We start from the raw sequence: 11,522 nt of genomic DNA on the forward strand, positions 1-11,522 counted from the left end.
TGCGCCGCTCTCTCTGGCTCCCGCGTTCCGGGAGGAGGCGGAGGAATCAACGGTGACGGACACTCTCTTCCTGGGCTGCGGCACGCCGCTGGGGGCGCTGTTGCAGCTGGGTCTCCCAGCGCTGGCAGGAAAACAGCTGGATCTGAGAGGGAGCGGCATTTCGAAAACCAGCTCTGGGAACAAAGCGTAATGTGCTGGGCGAATCTCCAGCCTGGGAGGCGTGGCACTGAGATTACCTAGCCAGCCAAGGGGACCCGCGCTAAGGGAGAACGACGGGCAGACAGCCCCTAATGGGCTGAGATGGCGCAGGAAGGATTTGACCGCGGGGACTGAGGCGACCACCAGACAGGGACTAGGTAACCCTGGCCCGGGTGGCTTGGTAGGCTAAGGGACCCGTGGTGGCCAGGTTACCCGAAAGGCACAAGTAAGGGTTGCGAAGGTTGGATTGCCAGGATTAAGTGGTCTAGGACGTACAGCCTGGCGTAAATTGGCCCTCACTGGAGCTGAATTGATGCAAGTAAAATACAAACGCCTCTCGGGTGTGGCCTCAAAGCCTCGCCTGCCTACTTCTCCGAATTAATCTTTCATTTCCCCTTGTTTACCCCTCTCCAGCAGTGGCCTCCTAGCCTTTTTGCTCCCCACCCCCAAACAGAATGTAAATATTAAGGGAGTAGGACTGTTGTTCGTCTTGTTCACCTCTGAGTCGATGCTCAAATATTTGTTGAATGAATGACTATTGAGAGAAACCTCCAGGCTACTGGTGCCCCATTATTAGTAGCACCACCCCCGGAAACTGGTCAGACAAGAAAGCATATCCAAAAAGGGAGTCGCAGGCCGTACAAACCCATATTTAGATCCCTCTGTCAATGTAATTTCATTTTGACCATTTGCACACTCCCTCCCCTTTCCTCCCTCAGGTTGAACATATCCTAGACTATAGGTTGATAGGAGATGTCCATTCTAAGGCAAACTAAAGGGTCAATGTCTAGTGCCTTTTGTGACTTAGCATAAGCACGTTTTCATCAATCCCCCAAATACTTAAATGTTGTATTAGTTCCAGGTACAATTTGAATAGCACAGAATTTGAAGCTTACTACTTGGCTGCAAATCCTGGCTGAGTTGATTGACTAGCTGAGTGACCTTGGGCCACTTACTTAATCATTCCATCCATGCCTCATGTATTTTTAAACAAGCTAATACATGTAAAGTGCTTAGAATAGTGCCTGGCACGTATTAATCATCGTATAAGAGTTTTTCATTATTATTCAGCCTCTTCCTGGACTTCTACCTCCATAGCCTAAAAAAAAAAGTGTGCAGATCTTAAAATGGGTGGTTGAGGGTGGGGAGAAAAAAAATCTCCATTTGATTTTCTACCTGCTTTTCACTACCAAATTTTCCCACTTCATCATCACCCACTTGTTGCTCAGCCTTCTTCGTTTAGCTTCTACCCTGACTTTGCCTGAAACTGGTCTTTGGAGAACATTAGTGATGTTCATCAAATCCATCGTTTTTCTTGATTCACCTGGCCTTATGTGTTTATATTGAAAAGCTCTTTTTGGAAAGACTCCTTTCCCGCCCCTCCCAGCTTCTAGAACACTAACAATTTCTTTCACCTCTGCAAATATACCTCCTCAGTCTCTTTCTGTGGCACTTTAATCTCCAGTCTCTACATGTAGAAGCTCAACCTTAACCTCTCTACAGCTTCTCCTTTGGCAGGCCACCACAAAAGCTTTAGGGGTCACCTCTCTATTGGTGACTCCAGTAGAACAAAAACTGACCACACCCTGTGATTACTATGCAAACACTGTGGTCACAGCCAAAATTAATTTTTATCCCATTCTATTGTAATTGTTTAAAAGTGTCTCTCCTTTCCTAATCTGAGCACACTGGAGGCAGATTGTAGTGTTATTTTTTTTGTAGCCCCACTGCCCAGCACAGTACCCAGAACATACTTAGTAAATGGTTTTTGAATGAAGGTGGATAAAAATGGGAAGAAGCCAGAGAAAACTGAAAATTTGTTTTAGTAAGGATAAAGAGATTGTACCATTGTTTCCTGTTACTGACATATTAAATGTATTTAAAATAAATGTATGGACCTAAAGTTTAGCTTCATCTCTCTCTCTCTGTTTAGTCTTCCATTTGGATAAACTTTGCCTTTCAGCTTCCCCTTTTCTGTCAATAATATTGCTATTGTTCTAATCTGCAGACTCAAATCTAAGTCATCTTTTGCTTAACTGAAGAACTTAATAATACCTAATTTATACAGTAATTTTAATTCACAAAACTTCAAATAATACATTGTTTTACTTAATTCAGCCAATTAAAAACATAATTGATGGTGCTCCCAATGTCTCAAGTCTAAGCAACTGCCGTCACTGAATGACTAAGTAAGTTCAAGACAAGTTTCTTTTCTCCAGATGCATTTTTTTTGGCTGCTAAAATCAAATAGTTTAATTAACTCAGCATTAATAAGCAGCTTTCTTTGGCTAACAAATGAGACACTAGGAAACCTTTGATTGCAATTTCATTTTCATTTTTTATTTTTGTGAGGAAATTCTGGTGAACTATTCCACTTGAATTTTTTTTTTGACTGTTGCTTTCCTTTGAGTTGGGAATACTATGATGACTGCTTAGCCTAAGCTGATATATATTGCGTTCTTTTAGCACAGATACAGTGTTATTGTATAATAAACACAATGCTTTGCCATTTAATTCAATAACAAAATAATCTACACTCCATGCCGCCTTAAAAGTTATGCTATTCAAAGTCCACTTATCTTCTTTTGACAATGAATGTGCCCTGGGAATAAGAAAATAAAATACTGTGGTACAATGACAACATGTAGCATTTGCAACACTGTCGAGTTGTAACTGTGTCATTGCAATCTGTAGTGCCAAGCTGAGCAGTAGTGCAAAGGGATGGGAGTGCCACATATGACCTCTGTCACAAGTACTCAACTGCCACTGTATTAGGAAAGCAGCCATAGACTATATGTGGCTTTATTCCAATGAGTGTGAGCGTAGCTATATCCAATAAAACTTTATTTATGGATGCTGAAGTTTGAATTTCACATAATTTTCATGTGTCATGAAATACCTTTCTTTCGATTTTTCCCCAACCATTTAAATATGTAAAACCATTCTTTGCTCACAGTACATACAAAACAGTCAGCGGGCTGGATTTGGCCCATGGACCACTGTTTGCCATCTTTAGACCAAAAATCTATATTGAATGTGTATCTTTTGTCTTGCTCTCTATGTGATCCAGGATTTTTTAGGGTCACTATCACACCTTCTGATAGACCTTCTCATCCCTGAAAAAGGTTCTTGATTACAATCACACACTCCTGATAAGTCAATGCAGTATTGGTTTTCATCTTACACCATCTCTATGTCTGGCCAGTTCTCTATTTCATAGTGCTCAGCCTCAGACAGCCTAGTATGTGATCTATTGTTATATCCCATAGCATTGTCAATATTTATCCCAGATGGAGCTCCCTCATCTAGTATAGTATTCCGTCCATAAGGGGTGACACGAGCCACCAGAGTGACTTGAGCCAGTAGAGTTCTAGAACACAGAGCAAAGGCCAACCACTACCCACACCCACAACACAAAAACTCCTTCTCCGATCCCATGTTTCCTCTGAGACTGAGACCCAAAGCAGTAACTCTGAAGCCTTGCTGAACTTTTGATCCCCTGGGCAGCATAAAAAATTAAATGCCCAGGCCCCATCGCAGGGGAGTCATTGAATTGACCTGGGGAGACCTGAGTACTATATTTTTTAAAAATAGGTAATGCATTCATTCGTATGGTTCACATATAAAAATGATACACATGGTATTCATTGAGAAGTCTTGCTCCCACCCCATCAATCTTGGATGCTACTATAGTTTACCACTTTTATTTGCCTGGTGTATACACAAGCGTTCCTTTATACAAGTAAAAATAAATAAGAATACAGTTGGCTCTTTGTATCCACAGGCTTTGCACCCACAATCTAACCAACTGCAGTTAAAAAAAAAATAATGTTGCTGTCACGTACTATATATTTAGGACTACAATGGTTGTGATGGTTGCATCTGTACTGGACATGTACATACGTTTTTTTCTTGTTGTTATTCCCTAGACAATACTGTATAACCAATTATGTAGAATTTACATTGTAGTAAGTGTTATAAGTAATCTAGAGATGCTTTAAAGTAGATAGGAGGATGTACATAGATTATATGAAAATATTAAACCATTTTACACAAGGGCCTTGAGTATCCTCAGATTTTAGTGTGTGTGGGGTTGGTGGGGGGTGGAGGGTCCTAGAACCAATCCCTGGCAGTTATGGAGGGACAACTCTCTCTCTCTCTCTCTCTCTCTCTTTCTCTCTCTCTCTCTCTCTCTCTCTCTCTCTCTCTCTCTCTCTATATATATATATATATATATATATATATATATTTCCCCCTTCCTTACACTAAAGGAAACATTATATCTATTCTTATGTATCTGGATTTTTAAAAATCTAATAATATGTCCTGGAAACATTTCCATATCAGCATATAGAGACCTTCCTTGTTGTTCGTTTTTACATTTGCATATTATTTCATTGTGAAGATATACCATAGTTTATTTAACCAGTCTTTGTAGGCAGATATCCAAATTATTTCTAAACTCTTATTGTATGCATATAATTTCATATGTATGCAGGTGTCTTATTCTGTCTGGGATGTTATAACAAGCTACCATAGACTGGGTAGCTTATAAGCAGAAATTTATTTCTCACAATTCTAGTGGCTGGGAAATTCAAGGTGCCAGCAGATTCACTGTCAGGTGAGGGCCCACTTCCTGGTTCCTGTGTCCTCACTTGGCAAAAAGGGTGAGGGAGCCCTTAGGGCACTACTTCCATTTAGGAGGGCTCCACCCTCATGACCTAGTCACCTCCCAAAGGCCCCACTTCCAATTACCATCATATTAAGAATTAGATTTCAACAAATGTATTTTGGGTGGATGTAAACATTCAGTCTATAACAGCAGGTATTACTGTAGAATAAATTCCCAGAAATAAGAATGCAGATTGAAAGATATATGCACATCTTCAGATATGCTCAAATTGTCCTTCGTAAAGACTGTACCATTTTGTACTTCAGCAGTGATATGAGAATGTTTATTTCCCCATAGCCTCATCAACAATGTGTCAGACTAGATTAGACTTAGGTAGCAAGTGGCTCAACATGATAAAGGTTAATTTCTGACTTAGCCTCAGACAGGGCAATGTTCCTCTGTGCATCAATTCAGCAGTCCGGACTGGTGGAAACTCTACTATCCTGAGGCTACACCAAGTAGAACACTTGACCTTCTCCCTCGGTAGTTGAATCTGGAAACAGAATTGGAGAGTCTCTTTAATAGCACCAGCTATTAAACTTTGCAGCCCAGGGGAAGTCTGTTAATTCTGCTTGCATTTTGTGGACCAGATAAACCAAGTCTAAATGAAAAGAGAGCAGAGAATTGCATCCTCTATGTCCTTAGAAGTAGAGGAGGACCAGATAATGATGAAATTATTCAATCAACTTTCAGATTCTTGCCAACCTAATATATGAAAAAACATTCGGAGTAGTTTGTTTTGCATTTCTCTTATTAGGAGTGAGGTTGAGCATCTTTTCATATGTTTAATGATCACCATCAATATTTTAAAAAATTCCTAGCTACTTTTAATGTTCAATCAGATCTGCACCTCCTGGAGATTTTCCACTCAGTTTAGATTTTCCATCTGAGAGAAACATCTTTTCCCTTTCATGATTAATATGATGGTGGTAATGATCTCGTGAGAAGTTATCCTACAGCTGAGACTTTTAAGTAATGGTAATAATTTGATTCAAATTATAAAAGAACTTTCAATCAATAACCATAGCATCTATGCCATATAACTTACATACCTTAATAGGAAACAGGATGGTCATTCTGTAATAGAGCCTAAACTAGAAATCTTTGCCTAAAAACGACCAAGACTCATGCTTACGTGTTGTGAGAGTCTTGCATCAACCCCTGTGATCACCATTTCTATTTGTGGGAGAAAGTATCATATAATTCTCTTTATTGTATGCTCATCTCTATAAGAGTAATATCTTTTAACAGGACATGGTTCCATAGTGTAGCAGTTAGCATGTCTGCTTTACATGCAGAAAGTCCTGGGGTCATGCCCCAGTGGAGTCATTGTTTATGGTCTACAGCCATACTACTATGAACAAGCCTGATGTCTGATCGTGGAAGCTAAGCAGGGTCAGGCCTGGTTAGTACTTGGATAGGAGACCACTTAGGAAGACCAGCTGCTGTAGGCATAAGGAAAAAAAAAAAAAAAGAATCTTTTAATGATGTAGATAGTGGACAGAAGATGTGAAACCTAAGTCCTTTTATAACACAAAACTAAAACCCCCAAAATTGTTAAAAATCATGATCACTTTTTTCCCCCCAGTCAGGTCCATTTCCACATTTTTATTTTCTACCCATCATAATAGCAGTTCCTCTAAACATCTTTCCTTCTGAAAATTAAGAGTTAGTTTTTATTTAAGCCTCCCAGCTCACCTAGGAGCATCTCATTCATTCCTAGTGTAAAGGCTATTCAAAAAGTACCCATGACTTAGCTTACTCACATTAGGTCAGGGGCTAATACACTCCTGGGATTAGGTAATCAGATAGGTCTATACTTGTAATACTAGAGTGACTCGGTGATCTTACAGAAGTTTACTCATCCTGTATTCAGGGTAAAACCATCTTAACCAGGCAATAATTAGAAGCTCTATTCCAAATAGTTTCAGTAGTAAGGGCATTTGTCATTTCTCGTAACACAAAATCTGTAGTTGGGCTGTTCAGCATATATGATACCCAGACTCTGAGTCTTCTGTGATTGTCTTGGTTCTGACCACCTTTAGATTTGGGCTTTATCCTCTGGCTGGCAGCTAGATGGCTGCAGTCACCCCAGGTCTCATGCAATCAATGCATTCATGATGATGCCCAGTGGAAGAAGGACTGCAATTTTTGTGTGTCCCTTTTTATGAGCAAAGAGTACTTCCTCCAGCAACGTTCCAAGAGACTTCCCCATCACATGCCCATTCTTAAAGCAAGCATTGGCAAGAGTGGGACCACCTGGGCCTGACTTAGACCAAACAAGACTGTTGCTTTGGCACTAGGAAGAAGAAAACAATGACTTCTAGGTAGACAGTCAAGCAAATGTGGACTAAAACTTTCCTTTACTGAGCGCCGTCTGGGAACTGGGATTAGGGATGCAAAGGTGAATACTGTACTATATGGCTCTGTCGGGTGGTGCTCAGTCTAGAGGAGGAATAACATTTTTAAAAATTTTACTTATTATTTATTTTTATAATCCTCTGATTTTTAATCTGGCTCCTCAAATAGTTTTTCTATAGAGAGAAAATGGGCTTTTCAGTTGTGATGAAACGTTCACTTTTTCCCCTAGCTTTATTGAGATTTGACTGACACATAACATGATATTAGTTTCACATGTACAACATAATGATTTGCTTTATGTATATATTGCAAAATGATCACCACAATAAGTTTAGTTAATATCCATCACCTCACACAGTTATAGATTTTTTTCTTGTGATGAGAGCTTTTAAGATTCACTCTCTTAGCAACTTTCAAATATTATACAATACAGTGTTGTTAACTTTAGTTACATGCTGTCCACTATACCCCTAGAGTTTATTTATCTGATATAACTGGAAGTTTTTATCTTTTGATCACATTTAGCCATTTGCTCACCCCCAACCCTCCACCTCTGGCAACCACCAATCTGTTCTCTGTATCTATGAATTCAGTTGTTTTTTTTTTTTTTAAAGATCCTACAGTGAGATCATACAGTATTTGTCTTTCTCTGTCTGACCTATTTCACTTAGTGGAATGCCCTCAAGGTCCATTTATGTTGCTGTAAAAGGCAGAATTTCCTTCTTTTTTATTCCACTGTATATACATACATACCACATTTTCTCTCCCCATTCATCAATTGATGGACACCTAGGTTGTTTCCATATCTCGATTATTATTGTAAATAATGCTGCAATGAACATGAGAGTACAGATATCTTTTCAAGATAGAGATTCCGTTTCCTTTGGGTAAATACCCAAAAGAGAAATTGCTGGATCATATGCTAGTTCTATTTTCATTTTTTTGAGGAATCTCCATACTGTTTTTCATAGTGGCTGTACCAATTTACAATTCCACAAACAATGCACAAGGGGTTTCTCTTCTTCACATCCTCATCAACACTTGCTATTCTTTGTCTTTTGATGACGGCCATTCTAATAGGTGTGAGGTGATATTATCATGTGGTTTTGATTTGCAGTTCCCCGATGGTAAGTGTTGTTGAGCACTTTCTTGTGTACCTGTTGGCCAAAAATTTCACTTTCTTTCTCTTTTTCTCTCTCTAGCCTCTTTTTCCTCCTCCTCCTCCCACTCCTCCTCTTTCCTTCCCTTTTCTCCATCTCCTCTTCTTCTTCTTAACCATCCATTCAACAAAAAATTACTGAGTGCCTTCTCTGCGCCGGCCACAATGTTCTAGTGTCCCATCTTCAGAAAGCTTACTTACATTCTAGTTTAAATTGTTTGACAATTGTATTTCTTATTGTAAATGAATAATTATGGCCTTTTATCTCATTTAAAAATTCATTGTGATTTTGGTTAGTATCTGTAAGAAACTAGCCACATTTGGGTCTGTAGACCTGGGACCACATTTGGGGCCACGGAGGTTGTCATGTGCTGCCTCAGTTAGCCAACTGGCTTCCCTAAATGACACTTCTGTCATAACCACAATAAGAGCCAATGGAGGTTTTTAAGTGGTGGAATAACATGATCCCCTTAGCCTGTCTCAGAGAACTGAAACTTCAAAACAGAGCACATATTGAAAAAAAAAAAATCGACCCACTGCAGAACTTGATTTTGACTTCATTTCTACATGGCCTGGAGGTGCTCTTGGTCTCAGAGGTTTGTCTGTGGCCTAAGTGGCTCCATAGCCCTTAAATGCTGCCTCTATGAGGTAAGCAGATATTGCACATCTATAATGACTTGCTTTACTCCCTGATCCTCATCTATTTTCAAGTTGAGTCCTGCCTAGACTTTCGGACATTCTTCTTTACACTAAAGTATGGAGATCAATATCAGATCAGTTTTGCTTCTAGTTCTTCTCTGATCTAAGCTTCAGTTCTAGTACCCAGACTTCTGCCTTGTGACCCTGGTCAAGGAACCAGACCCTTGCTCTAGGTCTCAGGTCAGAGTTCTGACTTCTAGCTTGCCTTCTTTAGCTTTGCTAGCCGGCCACAGGGCAGGAGGCCTGCTCTCAAACCCTGGCCACACTGTCGGGAACTCTCCTACCTCTTGTCAAGCAACCATGAAATAACTGGCGACTATAGGGCTAGAGACCCCACTATTCTATTTTTTTTTTTATTTTAAATTTGTGAAGTGTGTTCATTACCAGGATCCTTCTGAGTCTCTCATCTCAGCTGGGTCTTTGACAGTCTTTTCCTTGATATCCGCTGCTCCCATCCCTCTTTCAGCTCCCCCCAATTTGAGCCCCACAAAGAAAATAAAGGCTATCAGGTATCAGCTCATTCCCAACTACACACTTATTTCTCTCTCTTATGAATTGAATTGTGCCCCCCCCCCAATTAATATGTTGGTGTCCTAACTCCCAGTACTTCAGAATGTGACCTGATTTAGAGACAGGGTCTTTACAGAGGTAATTAAATTAAAATGAGGTCAGTAAAGTGAGCCCTATTCCAGTATGACTGATGTCCTTCTAAAAAGGGGAAATTTGGACACAGAGTGATGGACAGAGGGAAGATGTGAAGATACAGGTAGAATGCTATATGAACATGAAGACTACCCACCTATAAGCCAAGGAGAGAGGCCTAGGACAATTTTTCCTTCACCACCCTCAAAAGGAATCACCACCACCAATTCTTGGATTTTGTACTTCTAGCCTCCAGAACTGTGAGATAATAAATTTCTGTTGCTTAAGTCACTGAATGCTATTTCATTATGAAGGCTTAGCAAACTGAAATTATCTACATTCTTTCTCTACCTCCTTTCTCTGTGGAAACAGTCTTTCTTCTCAGGTCTGTGACTGACTTTTCTCCTTCTGTGGCATTTCTCCTCTATCCTACCTCTCTCGTCGCCTGCTTTTTCTCCTTAGCCTTTACACAAGGTCCAGTCTCTCCTTGGATTCTGTCCTCAACCCACTTCCTACTTTATCACCCTGTCTTCCTCCTTCACAGCCAAGTTTAAGAGAGTAATCTCCCCTCTTTTCTGCACACTCACTTCGCAGCCCTCATAACATGGATTCTACCCACATCACTCCGTTGAAACCTCTCTGTCCTGATGTACTTCTCTATATTAGAGAACATCACTCCCTCCTTCCTCCAAACTCTGCTTTTGCTTTCTGATTGCTCCTCTCTTCCTATTTTGAGCTGAGTTCTTGGCATTGCTTGTGGCTTTCAACGTCTATATTTCCAGGACTTGGTTGTGGCTTTCCTCTCATTCTCCCTGGGAACTCTTCTTCATCTGTGTGGCTTTAACTACCATCTATATTCTGACAATGCCCAAATCCTTTCCATATCTTTCCCAAGCCTCAGACCTGCATGGTCAATTTTATCATACTACTAATTTTCTTTCTTGTCTTGCGCATTGTCTTCTGTCTCATGAGAATTTAAGTTCCACGAGGGCAGAGATTTTGGTGTTTTGTGCACCACCTTTGGCTCAGATCTGAAATCCATCTGGATATCCCAAAGTTCTTTAAACTCAACATGTCCAATACTTAGTCATTTTCCTCCACCCTTAACCCCAGATGTGCATGTTTTTGTATTCCTTTGGTGAAATAAAACTGCTACTAGCTCCTTTGACCAGAAATCTTGCATGTCACCTTCAACACCACCCTTACGGGCAAATCTATCACTAAAGCCTGTCCTGCTCCTCCCTGTCCTGTCAAGGCTCTCGTGTGGCCCCCCGTTCAGTTCCTGCCTGAACCATTATTAAGTTGTTCTCTTTCGCATGTTATGTTTGTCCACCAATGTAAGGGTAATTTTCTCTCCCTGAAATACATACGTTGGTTTGGCTTACCACAAAATTGGTACCATACTGTATAATTAGTTTACAGCCATTCTTTCCCCCACAATGTTAATATTGCAAGCATTATCCTATATGCTTGTTAAAAGCTTTTAATAGCCACAACTGTCCATTGCAGCTGTTGGTGAACCATTATTTATCATTTCCTTCATCAGTTAGGTTCCTTCTAGTTTTTTTTTCTCTTATGTTACTATGCCTCTTTATGGTCTTTTCAAATGCAAATCTGATCATGTCACTCTTGCCTAGAATCCATAAACACCTCCCTGTCATCGACTCTTTATTTACCTTCTGCCCCTAAAGCCTTTCAGATTGGGACCTGCCCGCCTTCCTCATGTCATCTCCCACCCATAACCCAAGCTACAGGCTTTTCTGTACTTGCAGCTTCCATATGTGAGTCACT

Source organism: Rousettus aegyptiacus, unplaced genomic scaffold (genome assembly GCF_014176215.1).
Source record: "Rousettus aegyptiacus isolate mRouAeg1 unplaced genomic scaffold, mRouAeg1.p scaffold_m13_p_5, whole genome shotgun sequence".
Taxonomy (NCBI): Eukaryota; Metazoa; Chordata; class Mammalia; order Chiroptera; family Pteropodidae; genus Rousettus; species Rousettus aegyptiacus.